The 24,328-nt window shown below is 40.1% G+C and overlaps 1 long non-coding RNA gene across 6 annotated transcripts; it reads right to left on the reverse strand.

Moving 5' to 3' along the window:
* Positions 1 to 4,107: 4,107 nt before the first annotated feature.
* On the reverse strand, positions 4,108 to 24,326 carry LOC121525701. 6 transcript variants are annotated; one of them, XR_005993251.1, is made up of 4 exons: positions 22,963 to 24,326; positions 20,707 to 22,631; positions 19,782 to 20,234; positions 4,108 to 8,753 (listed from the first exon to the last, which is right to left on the reverse strand). It is a non-coding gene; the product is annotated as an uncharacterized LOC121525701 (long non-coding RNA). The 6 variants fall into 6 exon arrangements; XR_005993252.1 differs by having other exon boundaries at positions 20,707 to 20,870; positions 22,464 to 24,326; XR_005993247.1 differs by having other exon boundaries at positions 20,707 to 20,887; positions 22,464 to 24,326.
* Between the last annotated feature and the right edge of the window lie 2 nt (positions 24,327 to 24,328).

Below are 24,328 nucleotides of genomic sequence, written 5' to 3' on the forward strand. Positions count from 1 at the left end.
ATATATACTTTTTAAATTCTGTTTACTTTTTCAGGCCCGTTTGTGTCTCAGCAGTGCTGTAGGGCATGGCATATCCAGGTATGGAGTATACCCACTTATTTATGTCTCCATATAGTATACCCACAGTAAAATGAAGATATACCCACTTCTTAAGAGTACATTCATTGAAACTATACACACTTCTGCACACACCACTACTGGGACTGTCATTTAAAAAAGGCGTGCTGTGCAGATATATATAAGAGATTAACCATTTAACAGCATCAATAAAAGCCTGAAGGCTCACAGTCCATCAGTGAGATCACAGCTCAGCTCATTTCTCTGCTCATGAACTCCCAACACCGTCTACCTGCATGTTCAGGTAACTAACCAGCTTTAACCCTGTCCAGATTCCTACACTGGACTCAGGTTTTTAACTGACAGAACTTCCTGACAAGTTTCAGAGTGTTTACCTCGGCTGCTCTGATTGGAGGAGGAGAAACGACACAGCTGTAGCTACAGTAGCAGCTGTAGCTACAGTAGCAGCTGTAGCTACAGTAGCTGCTGTAGCTACAGTAGCAGCTGTAGGTACAGTAGCGGTTGGAGTTTTTCTACCCTGAAGAGTCAGAGGTACAGCCCTTTGGTTTGATAATGATGATGATGATGATGATGATGAGCTTAAAAAACGAATGTTTATTTATGATGACTGAAAAATGTCATGAAGATGTCTGTAAAGCTTCTCCTGATTTTATTCCAGAGGAGTCTGATTGAAACCTGAACCTCACTCAGAGATCACTGCCATCATCAGAGAGGATAAACTCCCGCAGCACGGCCATCGTCACTAAAAGAAGGAGCCAAGAACTGGCCCTTAATGTGGCTGCACATTCAGCTTCATTCATCAAGGAGTTCAACAGACAGAGACCTGCCATGGAGGAGACGGCACGCACGCTTGGGAACATCAGCCATGAAATAAGAAGAATTAGAGCCAGAGCTACAGGAGGGATCAGTGAAAGGCTTACTGGAGCACTGATACTCCAGATCTCTGTAGTCTTAGTAGTAGCTCTGTTTACTGCAGGAGCAGGCTGTAGTGGAGGAAATACAGGGAGCAGCAAAAGGAGCAGCTATAGGAGCAGCTATAGGAGCAGCAATAGCAGGAGCAATAGGAGCAGCAATAGCAGGAGCAATAGGAGGCACGACAGTAGCAGGAAGAGTAGAAGCCATTAGAAGAGCAATAGTCAGAGCAATAGAAAAAGCAAAAGGAGGAGCCATAGAATTATCAGTAGGAGCAGCAGTTAGGGGAGAAACAACAGTAGCAATAGTTGCAGCAATGGGAGGTGCAATAGCAGCAGGAGCAGTATTAGGAGCCATAAGAGGAGGTGCAATAGGATCATCAGTAGGAGGACCAATAGGGGCAGCAGTAGGAGCAAAAGGAGCGATAGAAGGAGCAGCAGGAGCAGGAGGAGCAGTAGGAGCAGTAGCAGGAGGAGCAGGAGCAGGAGGAGCAGTAGCAGGAGGAGCAGGGGTAAGGGTTAGGGTTAGGGTTAGGGCTAACCCTAACCCTACTCTGGATTAGAGTGGGTGTTACTCCCTCCTATGGGAGCTTTAATAGACACCATCAGTCAGTCAGCTGATCAGTGTCAGAGGGTCATCCATGGGTCAGATGGGATGAAGACAGACAGGGGGTCTACTTTGGGTCTTTGATTTAAAGACTGTTTTCCAAAAAAGTTGGGACATTTGGTAAAATGTTAATAAATGTTTAACTGAATGTAACACAAAGACATATCAACTGTTGTAGCTGAGAAATGTTTTTATTTCTGGAATATTATACGTAGACATGGTTGATAGTGTCTGATATTATCCATAAATGTTTGATATGTTCAACATCATTCTTATTTTTCCCTTTAAAAAGAATAAAAACAGATGTAGAATATGTAGGAAATAAAAAGATGACATGCTTTAATAAATAAATAACCCCAGGACTGGTGTAATGACCTGAGAGCTTTTCTGTTCTACACATTTATAACAGTTTAAATTCTTCTTCATGTGTTTTTATTGAGTTGTTGTCATTTTGGTCCCTGCTCTGAAATCTGCATTAATAGTTTTTGTGTGTTCAGTCCAGCTTAGTGAGACTTTGGTCCACACCGACAGCACCACCTGCTGGACAAGAGCAGGAACTGCACACAGCAACACACTGTTAATATCACAGAGTTAGGATCCACTACAGCATGATTATTTAGATTAAATCATTCTGTGACTTATTTTTAGCTTTTCTGTTCCACATTTAATTCATTCCTTGATTTCCTTCATAATCAGGACAACTGGTTAGATTCTGTTCATGAAAAATAAAATAATTTGAAGGTCTGGATGAAACTTTCTCACAGATAAATCCAGTAAAAGTGTCTCAGGTTTCTCCTACCTGGGTATTTTTAGGTTTCTATGTCTGTGTGTGGACGGAACGATGGAGAGACGCGCGTGCGCGTGACGTGCACGAGCGGTGCGCGCTCTGGTCAGATGTCTGTAGCCTGGTCAGAGGTAGGTTAATAGATAGCCGCTCTCCACTGATAAATGTCTCTAAAAGTTGTTAATTGTGATTAATATGAAGCCATGCTGATGTGTTCTGTTCTATATAATGTCCGACCTCTCTGCCATCAGTTCTGGAGACTTTTGAGTCCGTTAAATTCACTTACTGATCAGTTTTGTCCTGATGCTAACAGCTAATGCTAGCTTCTTTGTCAGTTGAAATTCCCGCCACTCCTCGTTGGTGACGTCAGTTTCCAGCTCATGGATTCCTCTGCTAATGCAGGTATGGAGATGCTCTTGTCTCTTTATTATTAATATTGAACTGTTAGAGCCTCAAATCTTTCTGTTTTAATACAGCAGTGTTTAATAACTGTTGGTTCAACTCATTAATGTGGATTTAGATTCATATTAATGCAGATATTAGAGTTAGACTTTAATACTCTAAAGAAAAACACTTTAAAATGGGGTTGTGGCTTCAAATTGTTATAAATTAGCTTCAGAATTAACTATTTCATTTGTTTTTATTTTTAAAATATTTTCTATGTGTTTCTCATTATCCTTTTTCATTTTAAAGAAAGAGTCCACTGTAAATCCACAGGAAATAGACGTTTGTTTTTATTAAGTACACTAAAAAATAAAGGAAATGTTCACCTTAATAATATTTGGTATTTTCAGGTAAGTTAACATAGATGCTTCTGTTAGGTTTAAATATTATTTTTATTAAAGTCAATGTAAATTTGTCAGTCGTTCCTTTTAAACTACATTTATGTGTTTGGTTGACATAAAGCAGGGGTGTCAGACTCAGTCTCAGCAGGGGCCGGATTCTGGATTCAGGTCTAACCTGAGGACCTAACAGGGTCAACACTGAACCAGAACTGTCAACCTCATTTTCACCAGGAGTAAAATATGAAAAACAGCACTGATGATAAATCATTTGGAAACTCAAAAAGTAAAAATGTTCACTTTAAAGGCTCTAATCTGAGATAAAAATTCTAACTTATTTGTTCAAAAAATCAGAACATGATATTAGAAATAGAAAAATAAAGTTTTTAAAGAGCAAATATATGAGGAGAAAATTAAATCATAAGTTTGAAAGGTGAAAATATGACATAAATTTGGAAATCATGACTTTAAGAGTCAAAATATGACTTAAGATTTTAAATTGTGAGACCGATAGTTCAAAATGTGGGATTAAAAAGCCAAAAATTAGGAGATAAAAATGGCAAAATATGAGCTAGAATTCAAAATGAGGAGTTAAAAAGTTACAAATATGACTCAAATTCAAAATTGAGAGTGTAAAATGTCAAAAATGGTATAAAAAGTAAAAACTAGTTATTTAAAATGTCAAAATATGAGAAAAAAATTAAAAGCGTGTGCTTAAAAGTCAAAATATAGGATTAAAAAGCCAAAGTAAGGAGTTGAAAAGGTCAAAATATGACTTAAAATTTAAAATTGTGAATCTAAAAGATAAAAATGTGACATAAAGTCCAAGTTCTGAGTTGAAAAGGTCAAAGAATGAAATGAAAGTCAGAATCATAAGTTTGAGTCGTAATCTTGAGATGCAAAATTCAAAATATGAAATAAAACACAAATTAATTTCTTTCCCCACATTCTGGACTTTTCTGAAATCTTTCTTACTCTTTACTGTTTCAGATTTTTATGTCTTAATATTTTGAATAATCAAGTTGAAGTTTACATTTTTATACTGGAGTAAATCTGCAGACCTCAGGCTGGTGGGACAGTTAGAATACTAATATGATCTGGTGGGCCGGATATAATCGTTCCACGGGTCAGCTTCATATCTTCACATTCTGGAGGACTATCTGACTATCCTGGAGCTACAGAGGTCAGAGAAAGCTTCTCTACATCTGAATATTTTTACTCAGTGCATTTGTTTGGGTTTTTTCTACCTTTTTTCTGACACAGTGAAACTTTCTGGCCTCTCTTCACTGGCTACCTGTTCATGTTAGAGCAGACTTTAAGGTGCTGCTGCTAACATATAAAATTGTAAATGGCATTGCCCCTTCTTACCTATCAAATTTGGTAAACCCATATGTCCCTACTCATGCCTTGCGTTCTCAGGGTACTGGGCTTCTTAGCGTCCCAAAGGACCAAAAAAAGATGGTTGGGGAACGGGCTTTTTCTTTCCGTGCACCAACATTATGAAACAGTCTACCTGTTGAAATCAGGCAGGCATCTTCCATCAATGTATTTAAAGCAAAGCTGAAGACCCACTTGTTTACTGTTACATATGAGTCTTAAATTGTTTTACTGATGTCCATTTGTGTTGTCTCAGTATGTTTGTATATGTGGATTCTCTGATGTTTTTATTGTCAAGTTGATTTTATCTCTATGTACAGCACTTTGCCTGAAAGCACTTTATAAATAAATTTATTATTAGTATTATTACTTTGATAGTGGAACGTTTTAAGCTAGCCTAGCATGGACTTCCATGAAACCACTTGAACCCTGCATGTCTTTAAAAACTGTTTCCACTGTGGAACAACTCTGTGGTTATTTTAGACGTTAAAGTCCGTTCAAATGAAGCTGCTGATCTGAAAACAGTGGAGTGTGACTTCAAAAGCTGCTAACTACTCCAGTTATATACTGATTGATTTATAAGGCAGCATTAAAATAATCCTGTCAGTCTGAAGGAAAGAAATATTAAAATAAATATTAAAATAGTCCAGCCACAGAAGAAGGATTGTTGCTGATAGTCTAACCTGTTCTTCATATTTTCTCCCTCCCTCAGGTTTCTGTTATGATGAAGAGGACGAGCTGTGCTAGCAGACTCTCCTATCCTACCAGAGGTTAAACAGTCCCACCTAAACCATCCAGCAAGAACCACGGTGGAAACCAGATCTGGTCTGCAGTTCATCAGAGAGGAGGATCTCCCTCCATCATCACACCTCTCCAGTAATTCACTGGGTTTGACCCACCTTTACCAGGTTTCCTGATAGGAATAATAACCGCTTATTTCCACCCAGATGGTAATATCCCTTCGCCCCATATTCTATTATATAATCCAAGCAAGTTTTCACTTGCCACAGCACCAAGATGCTTGACATAACATATATCATCCTTTCCTGGGGAGGATTCACCTGATCTTAATATGGCCCTTTGCATTTCTTCCATTGTATAGGGAGCATCCATTACACTGTCGAAGTTATTTTTCCTCCCAAGAGCACCAGGGTTTTCTGATCTTGTTGATTTCTTCCCCTTTTTCGCTCAAGTTTTTAGAACTAAGTATTTTCACAAGTGCTTTTGCAGTCATCTCGGCTTTCTCTCCATCACAGATTGCTGTTTCTATCCCACTCTTTAACTCTGGATATTGTCTCTCCCTCCGGATTCCTCTCATACTCTTTATCATATTCCATATGTCACTTATAGGAGTTGTTCTTCCTATTTTATTACAGAATTTCTTCCAACTTGCTCTTTTTGCTTGGCGGATGATTTTCCTGACCTTTGCCTGGGCTTGTTTATAATTTAATACGTTTTAGAAGGTATGGGTTTGTTTTAGTATTTTCAGAGTTTTATTCCTTTTTTAAATTGCATTAGCACACTCTTCAGTCCACCAAGGAACTGCTGTTCTCTTCATTTTTCCTTTACTTTTAGGAATTGCCTTATGGGCTGCTTCTATTAACACAGTTTTAATCACACTCTCAATTTCCTCTATGCTTTCATTTAAATCAACTTCATGTATTTCATTCTCACTTATATATTTAAACAATTCCCAGTTAGCATTGGCAAACATCCATTTCCCCATGACATTCACTTGGCTCTTACTCTTTTTAAATCTCATTTTACAAAAAATTGGAAAGTGGTCACTGCCAACTGAAGATTCCTCAAATACATCCCATTCACATTTTTCTGCCAGTTCCTTTCATCCAGAAGCTCTTCTATTACCTCACCGTTTACATCTGTTTTTATTCCTCCCCATAATGTGCCATGTGCATTAAAGTCCCCACATATAAGCACCCTGTTGCCATCTAGCCCTTCTATTTGTGTAAACATGTTTAGATCCAGTTTTTTTACATGGATTATAATAATAATCATAAATTCCCCTTCCTCTGTCCACGTTTCTACAGTTACAAATTCATGTTCATTTCTATTCCTATTTCTCGAAAGGCAATTCCTTCTCGAACAAATGTTGCACAACCTCCCCCTCCTCCATCTCTCCTGTCACATCTAATAGAATTGTACCCCTGTATCCTGAAATCTAGGATAGGTCTAAGCCATGTTTCTTGTACACAGATAATATCCATTCATCCATCCATCTTCTTCCGCCTATCCGAGATCGGTTCATGGGGTCAGCAGCCTAAGCAGGGAAGCCCAGACTTCCCTCTCTCAGGCCACTTCATCCAGCTCTTCCTGGGGGATCCCAAGGCGTTCACAGGCCAGCCGAGCAACGTAGTCTCTCCAGCATGTCCTGAGAGACCAGGAACACCTCTCCAGGGAGGTGTCCAGGAGGCATCCGGACCAGATGCCCGAGCCACCTCATCTGGCTCCTCTCAACGCAGAGGAGCAGCGGCTCTACTCCGAGTCTCTCCCGGATGGCCGAGCTTCTCACCCTATCTCTAAGGGAGAGCCCCGACACCCTGTGGATGAAACTCATTTCAGCTGCCTGTATCTGTGATCTCGTTCTTTCGGTTACTACCTAGTGCTTTACAAGTTAAATCATCAACAAACTTTTTAAATTCTTGTCCATTTGCTAACAAACTTCTTGCATTCCATTGTAGTATTAACAACATTATCAAGGTTAGCCAACCCATACCTGCTCCTGACTAGCATGAGCACTGAGGTCATCCCTCACCTCTTCCCAAGTCATCTCACTCAACTCAAAGTGATGGACTGCCACTTTTACTATGGTCTGGATTCTCTCAGTTTTTGACTTAACATCCATGGTCGCATTTATGGCTCCAGCTATGAATGTTACCAATTTCTTTAAGTCCACCAACATTTTATTGTCATTGATTGAGTCTGGGTTGCTTGAGACTGCATTTCCTGCTCTTCCTCTTCCATCATTTCCTCTTTTCATATTCACCATTTTAACTGCTTCTGCATAGGAGACTTTCTCCTGAACTTTAACCTGTTGGATTTCCATTTGCTTCTTCATTACCTCACACCCTCCGTATGCAACGCTATGGTTACCACCACAGTTACAACATTTCAGTTGTGTATGACTACACTGCTCATAGTCATGATCTTCACCACATCAGGCACATCTCCTCTTACCTTTACATGTCTTGGCTGTGTGACCAAACCTTTAACAGTTATAACACCTCATTGGCTTAGGGATGTACTCCCTGACATTATGGCTCATGAAGCCAAGTGTTACTTTTGTAGGGAGAACTTCTTCATCAAACTCCAGTACAATGCCTTCACTCTCCTTCCTCACTTTCTCCCTGGTAACCTGCAGTCGCCATGCAGCTTTCACCGCTCCTCCTTTTACATTGGCAATGATTTCATCTATATGTACACCAACAGGCACTCCCCAAATCACTCCTTTAATCCACTTAGTTCTGTTGTCAATACAACTCACACTTACCACTTTAAACCGTCTGATTTCCGTTAACCTTACTGCACACATTCTCTGCTCTTCGTTGCTACAACAAATCAACAAGTTTCCATCTTTCAGGACCTTTGCCATCTGTTTATCCCCTACCTGGTTTTTCAAAATCATGGTTAGCCTTACCGGACTCATTGACAAAACTCCATTTGCCTCTCCAAAACGCAAAATGATTTAAAATTCAGATCCTGCCTGTCTCCTTCCCAAACCTCCTTCCTCGTCGCCCCGAACACTCCTGAATTTCTTAACCACTGCCTCAGTAGGTTCACCCTCTCCTCTATCCTTTGATTTACGACTACTTCGAGTAATCTCCATTTCCTCACTCTCATCTGATCCATCAGTATCTCCCCACTCTGGTCCATTCACAACACAGTTGTGCCTACCTGCCGTTGTTTTCTTCGAAGACTTCCCCATTGTCCTCAGTTCTGTCCACCTCAAACTTTTCCACCAACGGACGGATTTTCAGTTCGAGGTCATCAACTGGATTTTCAGATGAGTTAGGATAGGTTTTAACCATAAATTCAACAGAAATTTCAAATTAACCACATCACCCACGCCGCCGATCTCCAGAGCCCATCAGCCTCTTCTTTCTTCTTCTTCTTGTAGTTTAATGGCGGGTGTCAACCATCGTTAATGTGCATTACCGCCACCTACAGTCCTGGAGTGTGAACCAGAGCTTCTTGTTCTAGGTACAAAATACATCATGAATAACTAAGGAAGTTTGGAGAACAAATAAATAAATAAATAAAGTATATTCTGTTGACTAATCCAGTTTCTTTTAAAAACTCAACCGAAGCTTTAGACATACTTCTGTCATTACTTCATATATCTGTAAGTGTAAACGTCTGTACTCCACATCTCCTAAGGTCTTTCTTCAGTTTTCCTGCTAGTTTAGTGTCTCACAGTTACAGGTCCATGTCAGCACTCTTCTCTTCACTCATACCTGTTTCAAGTCTTCCAATTAAATGCAATGTTTAATTTAATCCTACATGTCCAATCCGTAGTTCTCAACGTGGGGGTCGGGACCCCATTTGGGGTCACAAAACACTTAGAGGGGGTCGCCAGATGCCTCAAAAATAACAAACAATATTTTTTAAATGTTTAATCCCACCCAACTTTGTCACTATTATTTGCCACTCATTTTTATCACGTTTCCCCACCAATTTTTGCTAAATTTAACCCATTTTTGTCATTTTTAGTCCGTTTCCAAGACTTTTTTCTGACTGTTTTCCCACTTCCAAACAAATTTTTGCTGCTTCCTACCTATAGTTGTCTTTGTTGACCCATTATTATGGACATCAGCCTATTTTCACCCCTTTTGGCATCAATTTTTGCCCATTTAAAGTATGGTTGACTATTTGTTATGCCCATTTTTGCAAGTTTTACCCACGTCTGCCAAGTTCTCCGCCTTTGTTAACCCATTTTGCCAGTTCAGAAAAGTTTAGATTAGAAAAGATAAGGCAAGGAAAGTTTAGTTACAGAAAGGAATGTTAAGTTAGGGAAACTGAAATCAATTAATGGAAGAGAAAGTTAAAGGTCACGTATTATTGTAAAATTAACTTTTTCAGGATTTTCTAACAAAAATACCTGACCCTGGCCTGTCTACAGTTCCCCCAAGAATCAGAAAAATTACCCCCCACCCTTCTCTGTGGTTAGAAAATGTGCGCTGAAACAAGCCGTTTTCAGATTTTTCCCCTCATGATGTCATGTGGGGAGTTAGTCCCGCCCCCAGGTTTGGTTGGCCCCCACCACTTGAAAGCCCGTCCTCCTCCACAGCACATCCATTAAGCCACATCCATTTCCTGGGAGGGGCCGAGTCAGACAGCTCATTAAGCTCAAACTTACATTGAACCTGCTGTTGGGGCTGAATTCTAAATATTATCGGGCCACCACTGAGCCAATAGGCCACACCCACCTAAAAAAATTCATAATCACTTTAGCATGCCAGTAATTTTTTTTTGCCAGGTTTCATGGTTCTTAATATCAAGCCTCAGAAAAAGGCTACTTCTGTTTCATGGCAGACAACAAAAATCCCCATAGCAACCATCTGACCTTCTAACCAATGTAATGACAATGTATCATGATGTACCTGAGTTAATACTGACCTTTCAGTAAAATAGATCTATAGATCACATTAAGAGGAAATAAATAAGTCTAGGTTAAACTTTCTTTCAGCAAAAGGTAGAAAAATTCCTCAAGCTGAGTTTTGTTGAAGCCTTTAGCTCACATTTTTTAGAGTTTTTGTTCCAGTTTCATGTAAATCAGTAATTTTTAAAGCCTCAAAATCAGAAAGAGTGGGAGGAAAAAAAAAACATCTAAAATTACTATAGTTTGTCAAAAAACTAAACAGAGTTGTGGGAATCTGGGTGTAGTAAACAGCTCAGAATCCTGTGGTGAATTTAGGCTAATACACAAACATTGACAAAATCCCACATTATGGGGACTTCCTGTCATCAGCCAATCAGAAGCTCTGAATTATACACAGTGTGAATTATTCATGAGCAGGTGTAATTACAAGGTCCCACCAGTGGGGGAGCTCTCACGATACACAGAAAATACACAATTTCCGTGTTTTGTGTACTAAAAGGACTTTTGCTAAAACTTTGGATTTGAGCTTTTATAACCTTTAGAAACACTTCTACACGGTTTGTATTATCGGGACATTGGGCCTGTCCTCATAATACGAAATGTCCTTGTAGTGTGGTGTGTATTCTGGCAATTTGTCCACTTAATTAACTATAGCGCGCACACACACACACACACTCAAACAGCTGATGCTGATCCTCTGTGGTCAGAGAGGAGCTTGAATGCAGGAGAAAAGAGTTTAGGTATTCTGAAACTCAACAGACTGAAGTCTGCAGTCTGCACTACCAACATGTTAGCGTGTGTTTCAGAGTAGGTGTGTGCGTGAGCGTCGCGTTTGTGTGTCATTGTTATGCAGCATGAATGAAGACGAGGAAGAAGGAAGGGTGGCCATTGGTGCTGCGTAAAAGGGTATTTGGGTAGCCCGCCAGTCTTTAGACAGATCCACCCACAGTCCCACCATCCTGTTACAGCTTTGTTTAAATGGGCTGCTTTATTGGAACAGCTCCATGTGTGTGTGTGATCAGAGCTCATTAAGGGGCTTCCCCTGGTTGCCATGGTAACTAAGGCCTGCATTCCGGGTGCTTTCATCTGTCAATCAGTGGATGACATCATCACTAACTGCTCTCTTGATCAGGAGTGAAACTGACTGAAATTTTTTTGAATCTCACCTCACAGATGCCACAATTTTTACCAAATCTCTCTAAAACTAAGATATTTTTGTAGTAAATTTTATCAGGAATCCATCCATATCATTTTTAAAGCTGTAGGACCTTTGGTTTTTTGTGTAGAGGCCACAGCTTATACAGCTTATGCAGAGCCCTCCCTGCTGCCCCCATTCATTTGAATGGGAGCAGCAGGGAGGGCTTCTTCTGGGTTGACCAACTTTGAGGGCTTGTCATTCAGAAACCGTTTGAGAAACAACAAATTCCCTAAGAATTCTTGTACAGCATGGCCTAGTGTGTCTTCTCTGTGCCGTTCAAGCTGATACGATTTACAGCGTAGGAGAAGATACATTTTGTTCGGAGCCCTTTTTTTCCTGGAAAAAACATTTTGGCATGTTTGGGCTTAGTTTTTTCATTTTATCAAATTTATCGCCGATTCTGAGGTGTGTGCCAATTTTGGTGAGTTTTTGAGCGTGTTTAGGGGTCAAATTAAGGTTCAAGGAGGCGTGGGTATAATAATTAGAAGAACACAGTAAAAACTGGAGTGTTAATTTCTCAGAGTTAGGTTGATTTAACTCCCTAAGTGTAATTTTAACTCCACCCTGAGTTAAGTGGCCTTCAGTGTTGGAGTTGTCTGACAGTGTTGATCCCATCAACACTGTCAGAGAGTCAATTGATGTAAGCACTGCCTACTTTCATCTCAAAATTTGACTAATTTTCCCATGATGCCCCCATGCAGAATGTTTATTTGTGTTTTAGATGTTTTAAACTGTGTTTGGATGTGTTTAGATGATGCCTATTGTACAGTAATCATTGCTTGAAGTCCGTTGTTCATGTTTCTGGTGGATTGTTGAAGATTTTTAAGTTTTTAAACTTTCCACCGTGAGTGACATTGTTTCCTGAGTAAGTGACTTCCTGCCTGTGGCCGCAAAGTGTAGTGTATGTGTAGAGCAACAGGGTCTGCATAAGTGAGCAAAGTGTAAGCTTTCACTGCGTACCATAGGTCACTATTATGTAACAGCCTTGTTAAATTGCCTGAGTAAAACACTTAGGCAATTATTGATTACGATATTAATCAATCTGCTGAAACACATCAGATAAGAATGATCTTACTAAGGTGTTAAAAAACACCTTCATGTGTTTAAAAGTAATACTTAAATGCTATGATGTATCACTATTGGAGAACTATATAAACTCAGCATAGGTGTTATATTTAACACTATGGGAGTTGAATTACCACTGACAGAGTTGATTTGTTATTGCAGAAGAATAGATAACCAACACAACTGGGAGTCATTTTTACACTCTTCAGAGTTGATTAACATGTAGTGGTAAGTTCTGTTAACACTGTACAGTATTAGCCAGTGTTCATTTTTTACTCAATTTTTAGTTAATTTTACTCTGAAATTTTAACACTGTGGAAAGAGTTAATTTAACACCAATTCTGGTTAGGACCAAATACACTTGGACACAGTGTTAAATTTAACTCTTTAAGTGTTGATTTAACACTGCAAAATTTGCTGTGAAGAAGAAGAAGAAGAAAGAAACGGAGCAGATACAAGAGGTCCTCAGACCCTAAATAATTTAGGAAAGCACCACAGCGTTATGTTACTCACTGCTTAATGTATTGAGGAGAGATACTCAGCCCATGGCTCCCTAGTCGCCAGTGGCTCTATAGTGCCAAATCTAAATGAAAACTTTAATTTTCTTTTAATCCGTGTGTTATTATTGTCGGGTGTGCGCGATGGAGGATCGCGCGTAAGAGAGAGCAGAGGAAGTCTGCAGGTGCTGCGTCTCTCAGTAAGATTACTCATTCAGGTGTGCTGTACTGTGTTCAGACTGCAGCTTCGTCTGCCCTCATTTTAACAGGTTTTTTTAGTCGCTTGACACCACACTGGTATTTTATGATGATTATTGCGATATGCGTCATCAGTGACCCACACACAAACACGGATCACATGTTGAGATAACGTAACATCACGTGAAACTTGTCAAAACGTGGGTGTTTTACTTGATCTTAACTCATTGAGTGCCAGCCCTTTTACAAAATGGGAAGTGCCTTGTGCCAGCGTTTTTGACCATTTTGAGTCATCTTTCAAGACCCACAGAATATTTTGTACTACGATTCTGAAAACACCAAATAGCTCAAATGAAAGAAGAAACTCTCTACAAAACGTTTGTTTTTAGCTTGTTCCGTTCTTGATTTATCTGAAGTTGAATAGAGGCTAGTTTCACCAAAAAGACCACTTTTTTCTAGAAAGCTGAGAAAAATGCCTTTTTGTGAAAGAGAGTCTGTCAAGCAGAACAGTGATTTGAATGTTATAATTTTGCCTTCAATGACATAAAAGACATCTGAAATTTGTATTACAAATGTTATTTTATTGTAAAATAAATAACAGTGCTTCCAGTCACACTCTGGAACTGGACGGCCTCCACGGGACCTCCCTATACGCCCACGTCCTCTCCTGCTTGTTGCTGTACGCATCCAGCTGGTGAGAGGCTGCCTTATTTCTCCGACGCACGGGGGGAACCTTGCGGCATACTAGCCTCGTTTCCGACCGAGGCAGATGAATAAAAGCGCCGATCCCTGGAGTCGCTGTCGTTAAGTTCAGTGTCGGTTTCAGTGAGTAAGCGATTTCTCAGGCAAAAGTTTAAAGTTTCCTCCAGCGTCTAAGTTAGAACTTTTAGCTTATAGGTCATTTCCACGGAGCGGTCCGGCTCAGTTCGGGACGGCACGCTTTTTTTGGTGTTTCCATAGAGAAAGGGTCCCAAAAAACCGACCCGTACCATCCCACTTTTCGGCACCCTTCCGTAGGGGTGCCAATCTTACCTAACCGTACCAAAAAGGTGGAGCTACACACACAACAATAGGGGCTGCACTGACGTCACGTCAGCGCGCGACTCAGCTGCTCGCCTCTGGGCTTCAAAGACGGAAGTCTGCTGCGAGAAGCGGGCAAAAACAGGAGAAAAATGGACCAATATCTGCCTAAATGGGAAATATTTGGACTCGACGGAGATCCAAACTGTTTCCTAGTCTATGGATATTGGTATCTGGCCTCAAATCAAGTTTCCTGATGTTTATCTGGATGATTTTAAGAACACAAAGCAGAGCCTGAAGGCTCACATCAGTCTGATCCATCCGCGATGGATGAGACACCAAATTAAAGCAGACGTTTTGTGAATATGAAGCCTTAGAACAGTTCACTCTCATCTGTAACTAGTTATTAATCTACGTCTTACATTAGATAAACTGTGAAAACATCGCTTTGTGGTTGTGGAATGGGTTCGTAAAACTTCAAGCTGCAGACTATTTTAAAACCAGATCAGCACACCCCAGATTTCTGACTTAATCTAGCTTGATTTTAACACCAGCTGAACTTTTACTTTATTTTTAATACGGTGAATTCTCACACTACAGCTCTAAACTTTCAGATTTAGTCGTATAAACTGTTCTAGACTAGATATATTAGCTTTCAGCTGAAATAAAGCTGTTTACTGCTTATTCCCGAATGATTTCTGTCACTCATCCTTTCTATAACTCTGCAGCTGGAACAGCTGACTCGCGTTGTCTGTGACTTTACATGCTTTCACAGCCCCGCCCACCCAAGTGAGAGCACGGGTGTCTGTGGAAACGCTAACTATTTTGGGGTTTAGCGTACCAAACCAGACCAAACCGAACTGAATCAAACCGGACCCCCTAATGGAAACACGGCTAAAATGTTCTCCCAGAAGAATTGAGGCTTACTCAGGTCCATGTTTGCAAACTCCAGTCTGGCTTTTTTCTGTCTCTTTGTCAGCAGTGGGGTTCTCCTGGGTCTCCTGCCATAGCGCTTCATCTCATTCAGATGACCACGTATGGTCCCAGCTGACACTTTTGCACCCTGAGTCTGCAGGACAGCCTGAATCTGTGTGGAAGTTGACTGAAGATGTTTATCCACCATTCCAGCTTCTGTGTTGCATTCTTTTGTCAGTTTTTCTCCTCTGTCCTCCTCCACAGTTCCATGGCTTATAAACTTCTCGATTACAGCCATGGATGAATTATTACAGCATTTTCCGGCCCATTTTTTGAGTTTTGTGTAATATTATGTCCATTTTGGCTTTTTCTTCTGTTTTTTTTGTGTTGATCCAATGCACATAAAGGAAATAAACATGTGTACCGAAAACATTTGTAATTGCAGCAATTTCTGGGAGAAATGGTGTATTTTCTGTAAAAGTTTCAAAGGTGCCAATACTTTCGTCCATGACTGTATATAGTGCTAGGCTTTAACCCAGCCTTGTTTTGTCTGGTTTCAAGCAGGAAATGAATCTGCCAGAAAATACACTGACCTTTTTGGACTTCCCCTTATAAGATACAAATTCAGAATGGGTCACCAATAAATTCTCTTTCAAACTGTGCCGAAAAAATACTTTTGAAAGGTTGTCCCATGGTGCTTTGCCAAATGCACCTTACTCCATTGCTCCCTCAACAGCGCCCCTGAGAATTTATTTTTTCGGTTTCTTTTTGAGAGTGATTCCAGTGCCAGGACACTCAATTTCACTCTTAATTGAGGGTATGACAGGCTGCTTTGGCAGGACTGGCCTGGTATGGAAACGAGTTTCTGTTGATCCATTAACAGTGTTATGAGGGTGCCATGATTGGTCTTTATGGGGGTTGGTGTTGGCGTTAGGGTTAGGGTCTCCCTCAGCAGCGACCCCGAGAATTAAATTTTCTTGTTTTGATCCGAGAGTGATTCCGGTGCCAGCACACTCAATTTCCCTCTTAATTGGGGGTACAACGGGCTGCTTTGGCAGAGCTGGCCTGGTTTGAAAATGAGTTTCTGGTGATCCATTAACAGTGTTATGAGGGTGCCATGATTGGTCTTTATGAGGGTTGGTGTTGGGGTTAGGGTTAGGGTCTCTCTTTTTAATAGGAGGCAAAGATTTTGACTTCTCCCAACTCTCCAATTTATACTTCCTAAGTTCAGCTCCCAATTTTTGTTTCTCCTTATTCAAATCCGCAATGTTATCTTGGTACATCTTACTCATCCTTTTTTCCATCTCCAGGTTTTTCTCCAGATCCCTGATCTTATTTTGGTACTGCTTGATCCTCTGTAATAGCCTCGTAGCCTCATCCTGCGAAAGACCTTCAAACTCCTTGGTCGTCTTGTTTTCATTGTCCTGCTGTTGTCTTGCCGCAAATCTTAAGTACTGCATCGGTTGTTCACTAATCACCTGGAGGTATTCTGACACAGGTCCCTTCATAGCCCTTACTTTGTCTCTCCTCGTCTTTGCCAGCGTGCAAATGGTTAGCTTCATTTGCCTTGCCATGGTGACAGACTCTCTTTCAAGCTTGGCGTTTCGCCACGTCAGATAGCCGTTGTCATCCAAAAGTTTTTTGACTTGCTTTTCACGCTTTTCTGATTCCAGTTTAGAGTTACTGGCCTTATTTTGATAATCCCTGATTTCCCTTTGGTAGTGAATTACTCTTTGTTCCAGTTGCTCTTTTTCTGAAAGCACGTTTTGCAAGTCTTTCTCGGCCCGGAGCAGCTGCGCGTCAGATTTCGTTTGAAGATTGATCCGCGCTGACTCTGACTGTGCCAGCTTGATTTTAAGGGATTCCAACTGATTGTTAGCAGATACAAGTTGTTTTTTAAACTTTTCCTGCAGTGATTTTTCTGCCTCGCACACTGACGTCAGGTCTGTGATAGTGGCCTTCAGCTTCTGAATTTCTTTTCTCTGCTCACTTATGGTGTCCTTGTCTTTGAGAGTCTGTTCATTGTTCTCTTTGATGGCATGACTGAGAGACTGATTGTCAGCAATCAGCCTTTTCATTTTGGTCTCTTCGTCTTTAAGAATCATTCTGAGGTTGCCTACCTCACTGTCTTTAAGGTAGGCTTCCTGAGTGGCCGATTTTTCACCCCTTTCAAGCCTTTCTTTCTCTGCCATGCTCTTATTAAGGGCATTTGAATATTTGCGTAAATATGTATCTTGAATTTTGATTTTTTCCTTTAGATTTAGATTTTCATCGGCCAACCCTTTCGTTTCAGCGTTCAGTTCTTCCTCTTTGCCTGAATGGTGAACTACTGAAGTCTCTAATTGCAAAATCTTTTTCTTCAAAGCCTCATTCTCGATTTTTTGTTGATTTAATTGTTGTGTTGCGTTATGTTCTGCTGTTCTAGCTTTTTTCAGGTCTTCTTTTAAAATTGTGGTGGTCTGTTGGGATGCTTTAAGTTTCTCCTGCACAACTTGCATTTCTTTCACCTTTGTAATGAGAAATGTATTTTTGTAAGTCAACTCCAAATTCTTTTTGTGGAGTTCTGCTTTTTGCTGCTGTACTATTTCTACAGTCCCTTTTAGTTCATTAATTTTTTTCTCGGCAAAGCTTTTAAAGCCGGTCAAATGTCGCACCTGACGAGCTAATGCCTGCATTGTTGGAGCACGTCTGCAAATTTCCTCTTCCTGCACTTTTGAAGACATTTTTTCCTATTTTTTCTACAAATATTTGTGTAATTATTGAACTTGTAGTCTCAATTCTAACCGAACACTACAGCAGCTCTGCCTTATAGAATTTCTGGCTTTGATCCTGTGATGTCATCACATTCCGTGGCTTTGATGTCATCACAAGCTGTGATTGGCTCATTGCTTTTGAGGGTGGGATCTATGGATAAGTCCCACCCTCAAATGCAATGAGCCAATCAGAGTGTGTATAGCCATTCAATACAGTCTCGGACATCTGCTTCCTGGACGTCCATTGAAATGTACAGGAGAAAGTCTGTTTTCATTCGGTTTTATGTTTGTTTTTTTTTTTTGTTTTTTTTTAAGGGTCCGAGGACCCCTTCTAGCAGGAGCTAGAAAAACTCACCAAAATTGGCACACACCTCAGATTCGGCGAAAAAATTTGATAAAAAAAATAAATAAACCCAAACATGCCAAAATGTGCTCTCTAGCGCCACCTAAGGCACACTAAAACAGCCCTCACGGCCAGTAAGAATGTCGTAGAGAGATCAAACCAACTTTGAAACGCTCGTCTCGTCGAGACCCACAAACCACGTGCTGACACCCTAACCTATCTCAAACAGGAAGCCAGCAATTTACCTTTCAAAATAAAATTTTCCAGGAAAAAAGGGCTCCGAACAAAATGTATCTTGTCCTAGGCCGTAAATCGTATCGGCTTGAAACTCGCAGAGAAGACACTCTAGGCCATGCTGATCAAAAGTTCTGAAGGAATTTGTTGTTTCTCAAACGGTTTCCGAAAACCAAGCCCTCAAAGTTGGTCAACCCCAAAGAAGCCCTCCCTGCTGCTCCCATTCAAATGAATGGGGGCAGCAGGGAGGGCTCTGCATAAGCTGTGGCAGTTGGGCCTCTACACAAAAAACCAAAGGTCCTACAGCTTTAAAAATGATATGGATGGATTCCTGACAAAATTTACTACAAAACTATCTTATTTTTAGAGAGATTTGGTCAAAATTGTGGCATCTGTGAGGTGAGATTCAAAAAGATTTCAGTCAATTTCACTCCTGATCAAGAGAGCAGTTAGTGATGATGTCATCCACTGATTGACAGATGAAAGCACCCGGAATGCAGGCCTTAGTTACCATGGCAACCAGGGGAAGCCCCTTAATGAGCTCTGATCACGCACACACATGGAGCTGTTCCAGTAAAGCAGCCCATTTAAACAATGCTGTAACGGGATGGTGGGACTGTGGGTGGCTTCTCATCCACATACAGTCCCCCATAAAGTCTTTGGCAACGTCAGTCGCCAAAGACAGCCACACATATATCCCATATGAAGTGAATGGGAGAGATGGTACATTTGCGTGTGTGTTAGCGCGCGAAGCGCGCATGAGTGTGTGTTTGTGTGTCTTACAGATGCAGGTTTTTTGAACATTACAATAAGCTTACCGTGCAGCTGGTCATGTGACTCACTGAAGGCGGGAAAATGGAATGCGTACTACACACCCATTATAAAGGCTGAGGCTCCTGACAGAGCTGCAGGGACACACCTCAGTCTAACTTTGAGCAGGTCAAAGGGTCGAAAAGGGATGAAACCCTCAAAGTGGAGGTCAAACGGGCATGAGGGACGTGCGACAGACAGAGGACCCGTCCAATGCTGCTTGCAGCTTTAATTTATTTTATCTCATGAGCTGACGTCTCGTTAGCCTAGGCAACATAGGTATTATATATAGACAGCTTTAGTTAATGTTTATCTAAAAATAATACGTAGCTCCAAATGCTGTTAGCTAATATGAGCAGCACTTGTTAGTTCGTAGTTAGCATAACCAGATGTAAGTTTGTCCACGTTAACCTCAAAATAATTCCAGACGTCTGTGCTCTTTAGCATACAAAGTTTATCTTTAGTTATTATATTTTGTTTAGCTGAGGAACGAGGGTGACAGTATAGACCCAGTTTAATTAAACTGAATACATGTTCTCTCTTATAGTTTATATTGAATGTCTTACAGTGTCAGAAATAGCTCCCTGTTTACCTGGGTATCATTAAATTTTACCAGTGGTGTCCAAACTGTGGCCCGTGGTCCAGATTTAATGACCTGATGGTAAAATAATGAAATAAAATGAAATAAGGCTCACATTAGAACATGAAGCTTGTGCTATATTGTACTACTATACACTAATCTATATAATAATTATACTCTTAGTTTTGACTAGGGGTGCAGGATATGCTGATAATTACAAACTTACTGTAGCCAATACTGATATAAAATTTCTAAAGGACAACAGCAGCAAAAGCAGCCTGAACGGCTCTTATTTGCTCAACTACCTGCTCCATCTCATCGTCCACTTAACTAAACATACTGCTCAATAATCTTCATCACCAACACTCCTACAAAGTTGGACGGCTTCCTGCAGTTTGCCCTGATTCTTTGAATGTTGGATGATCCGTCAGTGTCCCCCCTCTCTGCTGCAGAGTCATTCTTGTCCTGATGAAGGGCAGATCAGTGACAGAAAGGGCGTTTTTTTGTGTTGTTGCTATAAATGAAAGGCTGTAATGCAGGCAGTTTTTAAAGTATATTCACTTACTAAGTGTATTGTTAGGTCATTGAGTGGTTTTGGAGATGTAACAGGCGTTATATGTAAGGGCTGGGTTATTATGGCAAAAATCAAAATCATGATTAATTAAACTTTTTACCTCAATAACAACAAATGAATGATTTTTCCACCCCAACCTCTGACTCTCTGCTCTTTAAATATTTTGATAATTTTAGAACAAATAATTGAGAAGAATGTGTACAGATAAACGATGTATGGTTATTTATTAAAACAGTTAAAATCAAAACACAGCTGAAATAAAAATGTTTTGTTAAAAGTAAAATATTAAAGAAAAGTATAAAACAAACAAGTTATATTTCTTGGTTAAAAAAAAATACTGTTGTATGAAAAGTAGAAACTAACTTTGCTGCTCTCTTTCACAGTCGCCTCCATGTTTGGGTTTTAGCGGACTGGATGGGATGGTGTCATGTGTCACATGACCAGTATACTTCTTCTCTTGGCTTTCCAGCAGGCTTCCTGGATTCCTATCACCTGACCGCACAGCCAGTAGTGTTCTTTTCTCCATTCTGCAGGTGGATGTTATCTTTAATGCCAAAACAAGTTTGTAAGAAATAGATCCTATTTTTATAGCTGTTACAGCTCATGTTTGAAAAAACTTTAACATGTAATGAAAAACTATTAAGTATTAATAAATGTCTTGTGTTTACTGCAGCTTTGACTCTGTTTTTATTTTACTGGTAAAGTGACTTTAGAAGGAATTTAGGATTTAAATTTGTCTTTGTACCATTCTCTCTGTGTACAGGTACATTTTGTCCCAGCCCGCAGCCTCAGATCCTCGGGGGGGAACCTCCTGGTCGTCCCAAAGTCGGGGCTCAAATCTAAGGGTGACAGGGCCTTCTCCATCAGAGCCCCTCGACTTTGGAACGACCTACCCGAGGAGATAAGGCATGCAGAATCATTGACATCTTTTAAATCACTTCCTAAAACTCATTCTTATAGACTTGCTTTTATGTGATGTCGTCTTCTTGTTATTATTATTTAGTTTTTATGTTCTCACAGATTCTTACATATCTTCGTTTAATTTCCTCTTAATCTCACTTTTACTCCCTGTCAACCTAATCTTATTTCCTTGCCTCTTAGCTGTCTTTAATCGTTACTGTCTTCCTCACTTTATTGCTTTTATATTTTTATTGCTTCCCTTTTGTTTACCTCTGTTATAATATTGGTCAATTTTACTGCTTTTACAGTTTTAGAGCTTGTTTTACCTTGCTCTACTATCTGTTTTTGCCCTCTTAATTACATTTTACTGCCTTTTCTTGTTTATCCCCTGTTTTGTTTTCACTCCTTTCTGTCTTTTAATGTCCCACGTCTTTAATTTTGGTCCTCGGTCTCAGCCTGTGTAGCTGGGTTCCTGCATTGCCTGGGTTCCTATCGCTTTATGGTACTGATGTCTGTCTTTCCTGCATCCTGATGATGTTCATGATGTCTTAGTTGAGCAGTATGGCTCCTGTCTGCACTCTGATTGACGTCTGTGATGTCTTAGTTCGCATGGCATCTCATGACGTCTAGGCTTTGTTTATATTGATGTTGATGAATTATTATCTCATCCATATTTTTGGTTAGTTCTTTTTAAGTGTTGAATTCTGCTGATGTTGTCTGCCTGTCACATTATGTCTTCGTGTCTTGGGTTTTTTGCTTTGTTTTCTGTTTGCTTTTGCACTTGTCAATGCAAAAGCATGCACTTTGTAAACCCATGTTTTTAAAAGTGCTATACAAATAAAGTTATTAGTATTATTATTATTAGTTCTGACAACTAATGTATTTGCTGTTCCCTCAGAATGTTAACAGACAAAATGTTTCATCCTGTCTCTATATCACATAAAAAAATACTATTATAGGTGTGGTCAGATTCATAATGAGTACACATTGTGCATTTATAGTCATTGAAAATTGCCCCTTATATATTAGCAGCAACAAAACTAGTTGCTACTGTCCATGTAATCCCTATTCCCCCCAAAATGTATCATTGTAAAACTCAACAATCCTGTATTTGATCACTAAAATGGCATCTATTACTAAAAGTTGTAATTATATACAATAGATATGATAAATATGATAATCAAAGTAACAATCACTGTGGATTAAAAGCTAATATTTACTGAAATCTCTCGTTGCTGCGGTCTCAAACTCATTCAAACAGACTGACAGCTCTGGTATGTTGGGAACTATTTGGAGCTACGTGAACCACGTGACCGCGCTGCTGCGAGATAAAAACGTGTCGTAACTCTCTCTCAATGGCTCTGGATGGATGGATGGGGGAGGCTGACCTAAAAGAAAGGGGTCAGTAAAATAAAAACAATTACTATTCATTATCAAAGAAAGCAAAGGGATCATTACAAGAGAACACACTAAGAAATATACCGATCAATCAATGATAATAAGCATAACAAACATACATACAAACAGCGTGCAGCCGCGCCTAGCTTAAGTTAGCATTGTTCTTAATGAGGTTTGGCAAAGAAATCTCTGCAAGTCCCACGGAGGAACTAACGCATTTAGTGGGAGTTTTAAATCAACTCTGCACATTTTATTAAAGTAAACAAAGAAATAACACTCGCCGCTGAAGTTTCTAGAAAGTAAGAAGTCGCTGTGCGTTACCTTTGATGCCATCCAGCCGTGCCACCTGTGTGCCCATCAGGTGAGGAGAATGAAAGAGGAAGTGACCTAACCCTGGTTGTGGGATGAGCTCGAAATGGATGTTTAGTTATGGATTGGTGTGCGGTATGGACATTCATAAAAAAATAATAAGTGTAAGGAAATTAAATACATTTGTGGAAAGAAATAAATAAGCAGTTGTTTGTTATGACGGGCACAAGGTCACTCCTGCAGGCAGGCAGGATGGATCAATACATAGAAATTTACATTACTTCACTGGGTTTCTGGCAGGGGAAAGAGTAACAGGGACCCAGGAGATCATGGTGGCTAAAATAAAAACCCAAGTTGTGCACGAGTCCCAAATCACAAGTCCGAGTGGAGTCTCAAGTTGCTGATGTGTGCGACTTAAGTGTGACTGGAGTCCTCATCTCTGGAGAAAGCCTTTAGCCTTTTTAAGTATACTGTAAAGCCTTTGTATAGAATTTTGAGATTTTTGTTCATAAAACTAACACACAGAAAAAGGCTCATGTTTATCTATGTGGTTTCTAAGATGTTACTACACGGGGTATACATTGTTTTAGTGAATTTTTATTTCATGGTTAAATGTGTTTATCTCCTTCAACAAATCGATACGATCACATGGTAAAAGGAGATGTACACCGTATGGCCCTTTGCTTGCTGACACTCTCATATACAGGCTGGAGCAAAAACATTCAGGAGCATAATTATTCACAGCAGACGACCCAAGCAGAGTTCATTCAGCTTCTTTAAAGACAAATGTATTTAGGTTCATACAGAGTACAGTGTTGTCTGTGAGCGCTCAGAAAGATCTCCAAAATTCTCATTTTTGGTGACACACAAGAAATTCCTCTTCCATTCAGGTAGCTGTGTCTAGGAACGTCTGCTGTTATCAGCCCAGTCCTCTGCAGATGAATGCCTGAATACAGTCGGTAAATTCAAAATAATTCTGCCATTTTCATCCTCTTCTTCAGAATATCTCAGTCAGTCTGTTCAAAGTGTCTGCTCTCATTCAGGACAGTCAAAGCTTGAGTTCTGAGTACTTCCTGTTTTGTTTTTCCAGAGTTGAATTTGTCATATTCTGTGAGAGCAGCTGAGAACTCCACGTCTGTCACCAGTAAACTACACAGAGTCACAGTAAAGATGTTCACGTCCTCACTCAAACATTACACCTTAAAGGCAACCTGCTGCGTTTGCTGCCTTGAGTGTGTTCTCACTGTTGATTCCCAGTCAGGGCCTTTCTGTGAGGAGTTTGCATGTTCTCCCTGTGCATGGGAGGGTTCTCTCTGTCCCTCCCACCACCAAAAACATGCTCTTTAGGTTAATTAGTGACTCTAAATTGTCTGTGGGT

Source organism: Cheilinus undulatus, linkage group 17 (assembly GCF_018320785.1).
Source record: "Cheilinus undulatus linkage group 17, ASM1832078v1, whole genome shotgun sequence".
In the NCBI taxonomy this organism is placed as follows: Eukaryota; Metazoa; Chordata; class Actinopteri; order Labriformes; family Labridae; genus Cheilinus; species Cheilinus undulatus.